Source organism: Manis javanica, chromosome 10, assembly GCF_040802235.1.
Source record: "Manis javanica isolate MJ-LG chromosome 10, MJ_LKY, whole genome shotgun sequence".
Lineage (NCBI taxonomy): Eukaryota > Metazoa > Chordata > Mammalia > Pholidota > Manidae > Manis > Manis javanica.
The window spans coordinates 3,115,329-3,129,844 of NC_133165.1; the positions used below are offsets into that span (position 1 = coordinate 3,115,329).

The 14,516-nt window shown below is 47.6% G+C and overlaps 1 protein-coding gene across 10 annotated transcripts in view; it reads right to left on the reverse strand.

Annotated features, from left to right (window-relative positions):
* The window catches only part of DNASE1 (deoxyribonuclease 1), a 47,062-nt gene that overhangs the window by 31,359 nt on the left and 1,187 nt on the right, over nt 1-14,516 (reverse strand). The window lies entirely within an intron of this gene.

Here is a 14,516-nt window from a genome sequence, read left to right on the forward strand (position 1 = left end):
ATGGGGGGCAACAGAGCTTAAGAGGCTTAAAAGGCATTACCAATTTTTTTTTTAATGGACAAGACTAAACAAAGGGGACTAAGATACATCCTGGCAAGAACATCACAGAGATGATGGCCCGCAGACTGCATAACGATGTGGAGAAGAAAAGGCCAAGGAGTCAGTGGACGGGAAGTTCCTACTAAAGTCAGAGAAAAGATGTGGTAGCCAATTCCCAAAATGTAAACCCCAGATTCCCTGGGATTTGGGGAAGGAGGATAATTTGGTGAGGCAATTTGTATTTAGACAGAGCTGGACTGAATCCTAGATCTGTTTTATTAGTTTTGTGATCTTGGCCAAATTATTTATTCTTGGCCAATTTCTTCAATTAAAAATGAGTACAATAATATTTATCTCATAGGGATTTTCAGAGGATTGAGATAATGGATGGAAAATGACAAAGAAAGTGCCTAGGACATAACTCATAAATATTCTTTCCTTGTTAGAGTAAAAAACTAAGTACCTACTTGGAGCCAGTTCAGGTTCAAAATGAAGATTCCTTTACTAACCGTATGGGGCTTTAATCTCTGAAAACACTTGTCACCCAGTCACATGAATGACTCCATGTGATATGATATAACCAAATGAATGTGACGTGATAAATATGATGTGAACTTTCTTTGAAAAGAAAGCCATCCTCATGCATTTTCCTTATATTTATAACCAATCTGCTGACTGTGGGTAAAGTTGTAATACTTCCAGAATATCTCGCCTGGCTTTGGTACATCTGCATATCAATAGGCGTTCAGAGGTGGAAAGAAGTATGGCTTTAGTGCATTTGCATCATTCCTCAGGGGTGGAGAGAAGTTCATCTCCATATCAGTGGGTCCCTGACTGGAGTTTGTAAGCAATAAACAGGTTTTAAACTTTATTTCTCCCTTTGACTGATTTAGGTTTTTAGAGGTATTTTGCCCCGGGATTTCCTTCCCCGGGACTTACATGACCTAAAGGAATAGTGGGGCAATAAATGGAAATTAGAATTTAAAAATACTGAGAATAATCCTATATTTCTTAGGTTATATGGTATGTGCACTTGGGTTTATCAATACTCTTTAAACTACTTATGTTCTTTGGTATACAATATTTCACAAGAAATTATTTAAATTGAAGAACCAGCTTTCAGTCATAAGTGTTTTCTCCTAAGAACTGAGAATTGATTTCAATTATATCAAAGAACTGGCAAACTTTTAAAAGTCCTGTTAGTATAATTAAAAAACAAACATATATTGTAATATGTATATGTAAATGTATGATATATACATTCCATTGTATATATCACATGTCCATACCACATTTCATTTATCCATTCATCCACTGACAGGTATGGGGGTTATTTTTACCATTTGGCTACTGTGTGCAGAAGCACAAGGTTTTGTTTGAACACTTTTTTTTCTTTAATTCTGGGCAAATATCTAGGAAAAGAACTGCTGGGTCATATTCTGTTTGACCTATTGAGGAACCACCAAAATGTCTTCCCCAGCAGCTGCACCATTACGACCGGCCAGCAATGTATGTTCCAGTCTCTCCACAACCTCACCAACACTTGTTTTCTGTTTTGTTTTGTTTTGCAGGGGGTGGATTTTTTTACTGACTATCCTAGTGAGCATGAAGTGATATCTCATTGTGGTTCTCATTTGCATTTCTCTAATGACTAATGATATTTAACATCTTTTTATGTGGTTAACCATTTATATTATCTTCTTTGGAGGAATGTCTACTCAAGTCCATTGCCCATTTTCTAACTGGGTTGTATTTTTGTTGTTGAGTTATACAGATTCTTTGTATATTATGGATATGAGACCCTTATCAGATGAATTTTCAAGTATTTTCTCCCATTCTGTCGGTTTTTCTTTAAATTTTGGTGAGTTTCAATTTATTTATTTTTTCTTTTGTTGCTTGCTTGTGCTTTTGGTGTCATATTCTAGAATTCACTGTCAAATCAAAGATCATGAAGGTGTATCTGTTTTCTTCTAAGAGCTTTATAGTTATGCCCTTATATTTAGGTCCTTGATCCATTTTGGGTTAATTTTTGTATATGGCATGGAGTGAGGGTCCAATTTCATTCTTTTACAGGTGGATATTGTTGTCCTAGCTGAAAGGAAAGGAGAGACACACAGCAGCAATTCACCGGAGAATTCCGCTTTATTAGGGAAAGGTGCTGGGTTATATAGGAAGGGGCATGAATTGATTGAGGTGTCACTTCTACGGGGCTGTTGGCTGGTGGCTAGGTGCTGGGATTGGGAGGGGAGCGAGAGGTGATTGGGCTTCAGGTGGCACTGGTGGGAACTGAGGACCCCGAAGAGAAGCCGGAAGTTTGCCATCTTACTGGTGGGGACCCTTCATTCCCCCCTTTCTCCTCTATGGGTTTGTGGATGTTGCTTTCTCTCTGGCTGCTTCCTGCTGAACGGGGGCGGAGAAGGGAGTGAGGGCTTGAGGATTGGGAGGAAAGGGTTGATAGGACTCCCCACAGTAAGGACGAGTAGATGTGGACTTCTTCAGGCTGGAAATCAATGAAGGTTCCCTGTAACCATAGGTCGAGGACCTGTTGATTCCAATGGTGCCAAGAGGATATGGGTGTCAGGAGCCAGGCGTCTGTGGCCATTGTTTCCAGGAACAGTTTCCAGTGGAGAGAGGGGTCCATCTCAGCGTGTGGTGAGGAGGTCACGTGAGGGTGAGGGATCTTCTGTGGCCAGAAGCTGGTAGTTCCTGAGTAAAAGCTGGTTGAAAGCTTGATTAGAGATTTTTCCGACTTGGGATTTGATGAACTTTATTATACAGGGTAAGAAGAGACAGGCGAGAAGAATGATTATTATGGGGCCTGCGATGGGCCAGAGCCAGGTGAGGAGGGGGTTTGTTAGTATTGACGAGAATGGGTTGGAATTGGAAGCAGAGTGGAGGCTGGTGGCAAGGTCAGTGAGTTTGGTGATGTCAGTTTCTACAATGCCGGATTCGTTGATGTAATAGCAGCACTCTTCCGGGAGGAAGACACAGGTGCAGCCCTTCTCGGCTGTAAGCAGATCTAGGGCCCACCGGTTTTGAAGGGTGACCTTAGCCAGCGAAGTGACCTGTCTTTGGAGAGAGGCTAGGGAATCGGCAGTGGATGTCAGGGCTCCCTCAGGTTTGGCGTTGAGATCTCTAACTGCCCATAGAGAGTGACCCAAGGCTTCTCCCGAAAACCCTGCCCCAATGGCTGAGGTGATCAAAGAGATACCGACCATGATGGGAAGGAAAGCAGCTCTTTTTGTGCGCGAGGGCAAGGGAGGTTGGAGCTCAAGAAATTCTGCCATGCTGTAAAGTGTTAACTGTGGGATTAGGGTGACGAGAATGCAGGGTGTATTGGAGTTGAGAGGCAGTGAGTTGAAAAGACTGCCATTACACTAAAAGAAGTGTCCCGGTTGCGTAAAAGTCTTAGAGCCGGAGGTGGGGGTGTAGATAGAGAGGCAATGAAGTGCGCTGGAGTGGGGAGGGGTTGGGCCTACACAGTGGTGGATGGTGAGATTATCTGCATATTCTGGTTCCCATAGGGGTATGTCTGCCAGGGGGCAGAGGGGTTGTCTTTCTGCATGGAAGGAGTAGTTGGAAATATTAAGGGGCACGGAGGCCAGCAGTGGGCGCTGTAGTGATGCGCACAAGAAACAATTGGCTGTGTTAAGGGTGTGGTTGAGAAAGATGGTGGTGTCCTGAATGAGCTGTAACGAAGAGTAGGAGAAATGGGAAGAGGGGCGGGGATAAGAAGATGAAAAGGCGCCGTCAAGAGTTTGGATAATGACTTTTTTGGAATATCTGATATCTGATGCAACTTGAGAGATCTGGGAGTGAGAGGGAACATACTCTTGAGAGATATGAAGGGTACCATGGGGGGTCGAGGACCCCCCGTAGTAAACTGAGGCTGTGACTCTGGCGGCCCATCGAGAGTCCCAGGGATCTGGGATTGATAAGGAGAATGAGCCGTTGGGATATTTCATGAAACAGTTGGAGGAGTAATACTGTGGGTACTGGGAGTTACCCATGTAGTGAATGGTGCAAGACCAGTAGGGACATCCCCCTGTAGGTGTCTGGCCATCGCCTGCAATAGGCTTGTCTTTGGTCATAGAGGAAGCAGAGGTAGGGAGAATAAGGGTAGCTGCTAGTGAACACCGGTGGAGGGAGGAAAGTGGAGGTATAAAGGCTCAGGGCACCTTTTCAGAGGGCAGTCTGGTGTGGCAATGAGGGCAGTAACTTTTGTTTGATGCTGTGTGTAAGTCTGTCTGACTTTGAATCGCCATACAAAGGAGGCTGGGGTGGCGGGGAAGACAATAGGAATGAGGAAAAAAAGCGAGAGCAGTAAAGGAGGAAAAAGTTATGATTCGGGTATGGATGGCAAAGGGGGTGAATGGGGTTTTGGAGGAAAGAGGACAGTAAGGTTAGGAGTCTGGAGGGAGGGAGGGAGAGTCTGTAAACTTTTGTAGGTTAAGAGATCTTTTAGGTGATGTGGGGACAGAATGGTAAGGGGTGCCCTGAATGTCAGTTTATGAGCTTCCTTCTGCAAGAGCTGTCTAGCGGCTAATGCTCATAGGCAGGGGGCCCATCCCCGAACTGTGGGGTCTAATTGCTTGGAGAGATAAGCTACTGGGGCAAAGGATGGGCCATAATATTGGCCTAGGACTCCTAGAGCTTGACTGGACCTCTCATGAATGTATAATGAGAAGGGCTTTGACAAATCAGGGAGATGGAGAGCTGGGGCTTCCACGAGGGCTTGACGGAGCTTAATGAAGGAGTGTCGGGGTGAGGAGGATAATGGTTCTTCAGGGGGGCCCTTGATGAGGTCGTATAGGGGTCTTGCCAACAGGGAGAAGTTAGGGATCTACACTCTAAAATATCTAGCCAGGCCTAGAAAGGAAAGGATTTCTGTCTTGGTTTTGGGAATGGGCAGGTCAGAGAGGAGTCGTTTTCTGTCTAAGGTAATGGACTTTCTTTGTTGAGACAGAAGGAATCCAAGGTAAGTGACAGAAGGGGAAGAGATTTGAGCTTTGACGGGGGATATCCAGTAACTTCTGGAAGCTAGAAGTTAAGTAGGGAGGCAGTGTCAAGTTGAGACTGTTCCCACGAGGGACTGCAGAGTAGAAGATCGTCCAAGTATTGTACTAAGGTGGACTCGGAGTGATCATGATGAAACTGTTTGAGGTCCTGAGCTAGGACCTGTCTAAAAATATGGGGACTATCTCGGAAGCTTTGTGGCAAAACTGTCCAAGTGAGTTGTTCAGAATGTCTTGTGTATGGGTCCATCCAGGTGAAGACAAAAAAATCTTGGGAAGAGGGGTCCAGAGGGATAGAAAAAATGCATCTTTGAGATCTAGGACTGAGAAGTGGGAGGCCGAGGCAGGGATCTGCGATAAAAGGGTGTATGGATTTGGAACTAAGGGATGGATAGGGACAACGGCCATGTTGATGAGGCGAAGGTCTTGGACAAGACAGAAAGATCTGTTGGTTTTTTTAACAGCTAATATGGGGGTATTAAACGGGGAGTGAGTGGGTCTGAGGTAATTTTTGTTTAAGAGATCTTGAATGATGGGTTGGAGGCCTATGAGGGCTGAAGTTTTTAGGGGGTATTGGGCCTGACAGTTATACTGAGAGGGGTCATGTAATTTGATAGAGGCAGATGGACATAGAGCCACAGAGGGGCTGGTAATGTCCCAAACTTTGGGATTTACAGGGGGTATGAGGGCGGAACCAGAGCTTTCATTGGGTAGAGGGGGGTCGTCGGCTATGAGGGCCATCAGAAAGGGAGTACTGGGGGCTGTGGGAGTGGATATAGTTATGGAAACGTGGAGGAGGGAAAGGATGTCCCGTCCTAGTAAAGGGATGGGACTCTGGGGCATAACCAGGAAGGAGTGGGAGCAAGGTATGGGATTGTCTAGGATTGTGCATAAAAGGAGGGGGGGGTTTAATGGGAAAATCTGTTTACCTCCTACCCTGACTATAGGAGTAATGGCTGGCGTGGTAGGGCGCCGGTATTCTCGCAAGACTGAGAAGGTGGCTCCTGTATCTAGGAGGAAGGAGATGGGGCGACCGTCTACTGTTAAAGTAACCCTGGGCTCCTGTTTGGTGATGGAAATGGTCGGGTGAGAAGCCCCCGGGCCCCATCAATCTTCTTCTGCCAGCCCCACTACGGCGGGCTTAGGATGGGGGTTGTTCGTCCAGCCTCCCCTTCAGGTGGTTGGGCAATCAGACCCCCAGCAGCCCTTGTGGCATCTGGGGCATGGGGTGGTAGGAGATCTGGGGGAGGGGCATGCCCTTGACCAATGTCCCTCTTTTCCGCACTTGAAACAAGCTCCTGGGGGGCGGGGCTTGTTTGTAGAGGGGCGCCCAGGTTGTGGTTTTATCAGCTGGGCCAACATCTGGAAATTGGCCTGATCAGCCTTTTGTTTATGGCGTTCTTTCTCCTCCTCCCGGTTATGGAAGACTTTAAAGGCCACTGTTAGGATCTCAGTCTGTGGGGTAGCGGGGCCCTGTTCTAACTTTTTGAGTTTAGCTTTAATGTCAGGGTAGCTTTGAGCTAGGAAGTATGTCATAAGGACATGTCTTCCTTCAGGTGTTTCTGGGTCCAGGCTGGTATACTGTAATAGGGCTTGAGTGAGTCTGTCTAAGAACTCGGAGGGGGTTTCATCTCTCTTTTGAATTATGTCTTGGAGCTTTTGAAAATTGACTACTTTACGAGCTGCCTTTTTCAGACCTGCTATTAAGCAGGAGGCAAAAATATCTCGAGAGCGGAGACCCACGGCGGTGTTATAATCCCAGTGTGGGTCTTGTTCGGGGACAGCAGTGGGGCCAGGGGGATAGGTGGGGTCAGTCCTGTGGGTTTCGGTAGCATGCGTTTGGGCGAAGTCCCAAACTCATCTACACTCTTCAGGGAATTGAGTATTGGCCAGGAGCATGAAAATGTCATGATGTGTGAGGCTGTAAGACTGGAGGATCCACTGAAACTCCCTGATGTATGTCGTGGGATCAGTGGAAAAGGAACCTAGGCGTTTCTCTAGTTGGGCTAAATCTCCTAAGGAGAAAGGGACGTGAACGCGCACGATGCCTTCGGATCCTGCTACTTCCCGGAGGGGGGCGATAATTTTGGGAGGCTCTCGGTACCGAGTCTGAGGGGGACTGAAGGGTTCTGGCTCATTCTGTGGGGGAGTGACACGGTCTAGCTGCGCCTAGTTGAGCAGGTCCTGAAATGCGGAAGGGGGGGCAAAGAAAATAAAGAAAGATAGAATCGGACCCATGTGTCGCCAGCTAGCAGCTCAGCTGCTTACTTCTGCCGCTCTAGTTGGGCTTGAACTCATGACTCTGAGGTTAAGAGTCCCAGGCTCTACTAACTGAGCTACAGCAGGGCTCCAGTTAATTGCTTATGGAATGCGTAAACAGAATGTTCTTTGTTCTCCATTCCTGCCACATCGGCAAGTGGGGGAAGGGCATAGCTAGAAGCAGGGGCGGTGTTTCTACACATCTTCAAGGTCTCCCTATTTTCAGAGTGAGGAGTCTTGGCTCATCTTCGAGGACAAGATATGTTTTTGTGGACAGATAACTTCCAAGGACTGCACCGGTTGTTCTCTAGCTTGTGCTTTCCCATGCTGCGTTCAGAGACATGGGGGAAGGTGCTTTCTCATTCTCCCTACAAACATGTGAGAAGACAAAGGCGGTCCCTAACAGGGGAGAAACAGGTGATGAGGGCAAAGACGGAGGAGGCCCCCGGGACCTAGTTAAAGGGGGGGGCTGAAAGGCTCAGGCTTAAATCTGCGGGGGTGGGGGGATGAAGGCGGACGAGGTGAGATGGGGGAGGAGATGGTGGGGGAGGAAGGGAGAAGGGCTGTTGTAGGAGAAGAAGGGGAAGGGAGTGAACGGGAGGCTTCTGCGGGGGCGGCGGCTTGCAGGCTAGGAGAACTTGGGAGGGGGGAGGGGGAGGAGGCGGAAAGCTTCGATATAGGGAATCTCCTTCCATTTTTTCAGGTGCTGGCAGTAGTTAAAGAGATCGTGAGTGATGTTAGGATCAAGAGTTCCCCCTGCGGGCCATTGGTTGTTATTGTCTAGGGGGTATGTCAGCCAATCTTGGGAGCAATATTTACGGAGAAGTTTTGGTTTTATATCAGGCGTCAGGGAGAGGGTAGCCAGATGCTTAAGCAGGCATTCAAGAGGTGAACTTTCAGGGAGGGATGAGGAGGCTCCCATGGCTAAAGGACAGAGAAGGAGACAGACAGGGGAAGACGAACGGAGATCCTCGGACTGGAAGCAGACCGCAAGGAGACAAAGGGCGTCCCCGATGATCCTTGGTGGTCTGCGGAAACTTGTATACGAGTCGGAATTTCTTAGGAAGTGTGGGTCATCACCCAGACTTCCCTAAGAAGGCAGAGTGCCGGAGTCACGAGGTACCTAGTGCTAGGAATTTTCGGCAGACAGAACAGATTTCGGCGGACAGAACAGAAGGAGGAGGGGGGGGAAAGGGAGTGTTCTCATCCGCAAAGGAGTCACCTCATTTATGGCTGTTGGAGGAGGGGCCTGAGCATCTGCCGCAGCCGTGAAAACCTGAGGCGGGGATTTATGGCTGTTGAAGGAGGGGCCTGAGCGTCCGCCGCAGCCGTGAAGGCCTGAGGCGGGGAGAGTTCCCTCCTCATCCCCGAGCGTCAGGGCCTTGCCGGACAATCACGGTCAATGGCACTGCGATAGCTCGGGGAAGAGTGGCCCACTCCGGGGGGGAAACTTACCTAAAGGCCAGAGAGGAGTGGTGAGTGTGATGAGCCAGCGCCGGAAAAAGAGGACGAGGGCAAGCTGCTGCTGGTGTCAGGGGGAAGACGGGGCCCAGTTGGGGTGTCCTGTCTCCCGGGTTTCGGCACCAATGAAAGGAAAGGAGCGACACACAGCAGCAATTCACCGGAGAGTTCCGCTTTATTAGGGAAAGGTGCTGGGTTATATAGGAATTGGGCATGAATTGATTGAGGTGTCACTTCTATGGGGCTGGTGGCTGGTGGCTAGGTGCTGGGATTGGGAGGGGGGCGAGAGGTGATTGGGCTTCAGGTGGCGCCGGCGGGAACCAAGGACCCAGAAGAGAAGCAGGAAGTTTGCCATCTTACTGGTGGGGGCCCTTCACTAGCACCATTCATTCAAAAGCTTACTCTTTCCCCACTGATTGGCATTCTTGTCAAAAATCAACTGCCCCAAATGTATGGGTTTATTTATGGAACTCTCAATTCTGTTCCACTGATTTATACTTCATCTTATGCCAGTAGCACACAGTCTCAATTACCATAGCTTTGCAGTTAAGTTTTGAAATCAGAAGTGTGCATCCTCCAACTTGTTTTGGCTATTTAGGGCTCTTTGCAATGAATTTTAAGATCAGTTCTTCCATTTCTGCAAAAATGAACTGCTGGGGACAGGGATTATGGTAACTACCACCTGCAGATAACTTGGGGGAGAACTGCCATCTTAACACTATCAAGTGGACAATAACAACTTAATTTTAATATCAAAATTAGAAGTGCTGTGATCAATTTTTATTAGGGAAAATGCTATTCTACATCTGCACCCTCTCCCCACTTAAACTCACCTAACAGAACTACAGCACACAAAAGGCAGCAGTGGTAGTCAGGAGAGATGCAGCATAACCCAGAATGAGTTCTGTACACTAACATGCAAAGCAGGAACTTCCACTGATTCCACAATTTTGGCAGTGTCAGAAGTAGCATTACACAACAGCGAATGAAAGTTTATATGACCAAAGAACGGAGAAGTTCAATCTGCCCTCTCGCCAACTCCTGCCAAGATAAATGGGGGAGCTGGGCGGGTTTGGGTTCTGTGATTTGTAACCCAACCACACACCTTTCACTTTTTCACGGAACTATTTAAAACATTAACTCTGTGGAAGATGCCAAAAGTTTCCAAAAAGGAAATATTCCAGGAGGGTAAGGAAGTGATAAGCAGCATATTCAACCTTTGACTGTTTCCCCTGGACCCAAATATGATCTATTCCTATGGACTTGGAAAACAGAGCCTCTGCTTGGAATAACCGTATTTTTTCCACACATTTCTGCATCCACATGTTTTTTCTGATAAACCTTGTAAGGTTTATCAAACATCAAGGACCTTTCAATATATTAAATGTTTCTTTATGTCACTGGCTTAAGTGTTTTGTCAGTGCAGTTCTGCCACAAATGCTGGCAGGGAACACATAATATTCCCACTGAAATAACACAGACCTAGTAACACTGTTTCTGGACACTGTCCCTCTACTTAGTCACAATGGGTAACTCCTGACTAATTCCAGTGGAAGACGTAACCCTTCGAGCTTCTGATGAAGGTAAGTCACAAGAGGGTCACGGCAGGTCCCATGGTTTACTCTGGCCAAAGAGAAATGTTTTGGAACTTTGTTTCTTAAAGGGAGCAGTCGTGTCTAACTCTAAATCCCACCACCCCTCACCCAGCTTCTGGCATCTTTTATACTTAGCCTAGAGATTTGTTGAGTAGGAAACAGAGGTAGTGACCATCACTCTCTAGGGACCATCGGAATAATCTGTGAAGCTTTCAAAAAATATAGGTCGGAAACCCTGCCCAAGAGTTATTCAGCAGGTCTAAGGGTGGTGTCCAAGCATCTCCAGTTTAAATATTCCACAGGTAATTCAGTTGGGAGAATCTAAGGTTTAAGGAACACTCCCTTCTTTAAACTACACTCCAACTTATTTAGGTTAAAAGAATAAAATGGCCAGGTTTGGAGGGGTGAGGGGGCAAGTATTCTTTCCTAGGGCTCTTAGGAAATTTAGATCCTAAATTAGACTCAGGCGCTTCATTTTCAATTTGGAGAAAAATAAGCACCACCTTTGCAAATGTCCTTAACTCATCCCCGCCACAACCTGGTGCATTAACAATGTTTTAAAATTTTTTTCCCTATCTTACAGTGTTTTGACATCTAAAAATCTTGCTGGTGGAGAAAGACTGTCCTTCCCAGGGCTAATTTCCAAAGATAGTAATCAGCTTACTTGGGAGCAGCCTCTCATACGCAAACCTACCAACCACTTTATCTACCCAGGGCCATGTACCAGGCAACTAGGACCACATCTACAACCCAGAGCCCCCCTGAGTTATTCAAACTAGCCAGTCACAAACCACTGACCCTGCCCTGCCTTGCCTTTCTCATGGAATAAAGGCTCTGACCTAGGCTTTTCCCTCACTATTCCTTCCACCTCCTGAACAAAACCTTCCCTGTGGCCCAATGGCATTGGCCTCCATGTTGTCACCCAGTCACCTCCATAATTTAAAATCCTGCCCATATAAACAAGACATTCCACCTCACCATACCTCTGTTACCACTCTTATGCTGTTTACTTAAACTAATCCAATGGTAAGCCATATTTACAAACTAAATGAGGTTTCCAAAACCAGAGAGCAAGTAATACCTCTCAACCCCTTCATACAGAAAGAGCTCTCAGAAGTTCTATTAGCTTTGGAAACTCAGCACTCATAACTCATGTAGCATGACCCAGGGACTGCACTCATGGATTTCCCAAGAGAACCAGGAACCTGGCTATTTATAATAGCCAGAAAGTGGAAACAGCCCAAATGTCCATCAACTCATAAATGGATAAACAAAATGTGGCCCATCTACACAAGGGAATATTATACTGTCATCAAAAACAAAAAACTGATTCATGCTATGACATGGATGGACCCTTAGCAAAAAAACATTATGCTAAGTAAATGCCAGACAGAAGAGGCCACATATTGTACGATACCATTCACTAAAAACATACAGAATAGGCAAATACATGGAAACACAAAGTAGATGGGAAGTAACTCCTAATATGCACTGGGATTTCCACTTGGGGTTATAAAATGTTCTGGAATTAGTGATCATGGTTGCACAACCTTGTCAGTGTACTAAAAAAACCACTGAATTATACATTTTAAAGGGGTGAATTTTATGTTAAGTTGTGGATAAAATGAGAGTTCCTGTGGCCAGGATTCTCACCTGACCCTGGTTGACTAGCTCACTGCATATGTGTGAGCAATACATGGCTGTTGACTCTATATAGAGCTCCAGCAGTGCTCTGGGCACAACACGGTGGCAAGGTGGCAAGGCTGCAGGAGAGCAGAGGCTGGAGTGGTGGCAGCGCTGAGGACAGAGGCCCAGAGGATGGCTGTGCAGGACAACTGTGCAGAGGCCCAGAGGATGGCTGTGTGGGACGACTGTTTAGTGAGGCCCAGAGGATGGCTGTGTGGACAGAGGGGCCCAGAGGATGGCTGTGCAGATAGAGGGACCCAGAGGATGGCTCTGTGGGCAGAGGGGCCCAGAGGACGGCTATGTAGACACAGAAGGGCCCAGAGGATGGCTGTGCAGACAGAGGGGCCCAGAGAACGGCTCTGTGGGCAGAGGGGCCCAGAGGATGGCTGTGAGGACAGTGGGGCAGAGACCGGTTTGCTGCATGCAGACTTGCTCTTAGTGAACAGAATTTTAGTGACTGACCTGCCACCTGGAAATAAAGTTGAGTATAAACCTTTTCACCCCAAAGAACGTTTTGCTGTCAATTTCTTTGGTCACGTTGAATCCATAGTGAACTTGCCCGGGGCTGAAACCCATTGGCAAGACAATTGGCAAAAGTTGGCAGGGTTCATTGTTGCCCAAGGAAAAAGACAGGCTGCCCTCATGGAAGGAGTGCTTCAGCGGGCTGCCCCTATGAATGGGAAGACAGTGGATTGTTCCCCAGTGGGTATGTGGTCTGAGGTGGCTTGCCTCCTAGAGAACTGGGCCCCACCCCAGGACTGGAGGCAAGTGGAGGTGATACTTGGCAGTACAGATAAGCCCTTGGTATAGTAAGTAGGTCTTTTGAGAGACAGAGTGCCCATGAGGCAGTGGGGACTGTGGGTTGGCTGCTTTTCACAGTCTACAGAAGAGAAGGACACGCTCCTGAAAAGGACCCAAGAAATGGCGGCACAAGAACATGAGCTGCAAACTGCTGTGGATTCCCTGAAGAAGGAAATGGCACTGATGCGAGAGGAGGCAGCAGGAGAATGCCAGCAGTAATGCCATCAAAGAGGTAAACAATTCCTTACAGAATGAGATGGCAGCGCTGCCAGGTGTTCTGAAGGAAAAGGCCATCAAGGGAAAAGACAAACTCCTGAAGGAGGCACAGGCAGAGATGGCACGAGAATGCCAGCTACGAAGCACTGAGGTGAAGGTAAGAGACCTTCTGAAGACTGAGTTAGCATTGTTGTGAGGCACTGTAGCAGGGGAGGCACTTGGGGGAGTGGAGAGAAAGGTACCATCAGCCCCAGAAATGGAGAAGTTGGGAAGGATGAAGGGGTGGTGCCGGAGGCACTGGCCCCTCCTGTATTGAAAGCACGCCCAGTGGTTGTAAAGAAAATAAAGACCCAGCAGCTGAAAGTTCCCCAAGGAGAGGAGCAGCCCCCTCCCCAGGTCGTGGAGCTCTCTATGGTCCGCCCCTATACTCAGGCTGAGTCGGTGGATTTGGGCTCCCAGTTTAGGCAGAAGCCCTCCGAGTCAGTATCAGCTTGACTCCTGGTCTGAGGGACTTAAGGGTGGTTGGAATTGTTCTGTCGGGATCAGAGATGGGAAAGCTGTCTTCCCCGACAGTGCAGCCTGCCTTGAGGCAGCGAGTACAAAATGCACAACAGACTCCAGGGAGTCACTCCCTCCTCCACTGGCTTATGGCTGCACTTCATGCTGTGTGGCCCAATCCGGGTGATCTGCCATCCTCCCCTGTTAGATGGCAGACGTATGCTGAGCTCCAACAGGTGTCAGGAGATCTAGGCATAAGAAATGCCACCTACAGCCCAGAGAATTATGGCCCAGATGAAGAGATTTTCACTACTGGGATGAGAAATATTGTACTCCAAATGGCTCCTACATCCCTCTTTGGGTCTCTAGTGGCCATTCTTTCCCCTCACTTAGGGCAGCCCATAAGTGAGGTGACACGTACAGTAGCAGACTTAGGAGAGGCTGAAGCAATGAGAACCCAGAAAGAAATAAGACCTGTTACAAGAATTTAAGGGGTCCCGTGAAAGTTATGAGGATCCCGATGTGGGTTAATTTAATATGGGCAGGAGCAGATGGAACGAAATTAGAGGGGAAGCCAAATAGGATCTTCCTGGAGCTGTGGCAACAACTGGAACAAGAGCAGCAGTTCCAGTCATTAAGACTAAAGAGGCAGAGGTCAGAGACAGAGCCACAAGATTGGCCCGTGTGTCTCCAAGAATTTTTGCTGGAAAGGCTGGAGAACAATGTTCGAGCTTCTTTGCACAGGGACCACTGCAGAGGACTAGGGGCGCACAGATTGACAGGAGAGAATCCTGGAGGGGTGGAGTGTGGATAAAATGAGAGTTCCTGTGGCCAGGATTCTCACCTGGCCCTGGCTGACTAGCTCACTGCACACCTGTGAGCAATACATGGCTGTTGACTCTATATAAAAAGCTCTGCCCAGTGCTCTGGGCACAACATGGTGGCA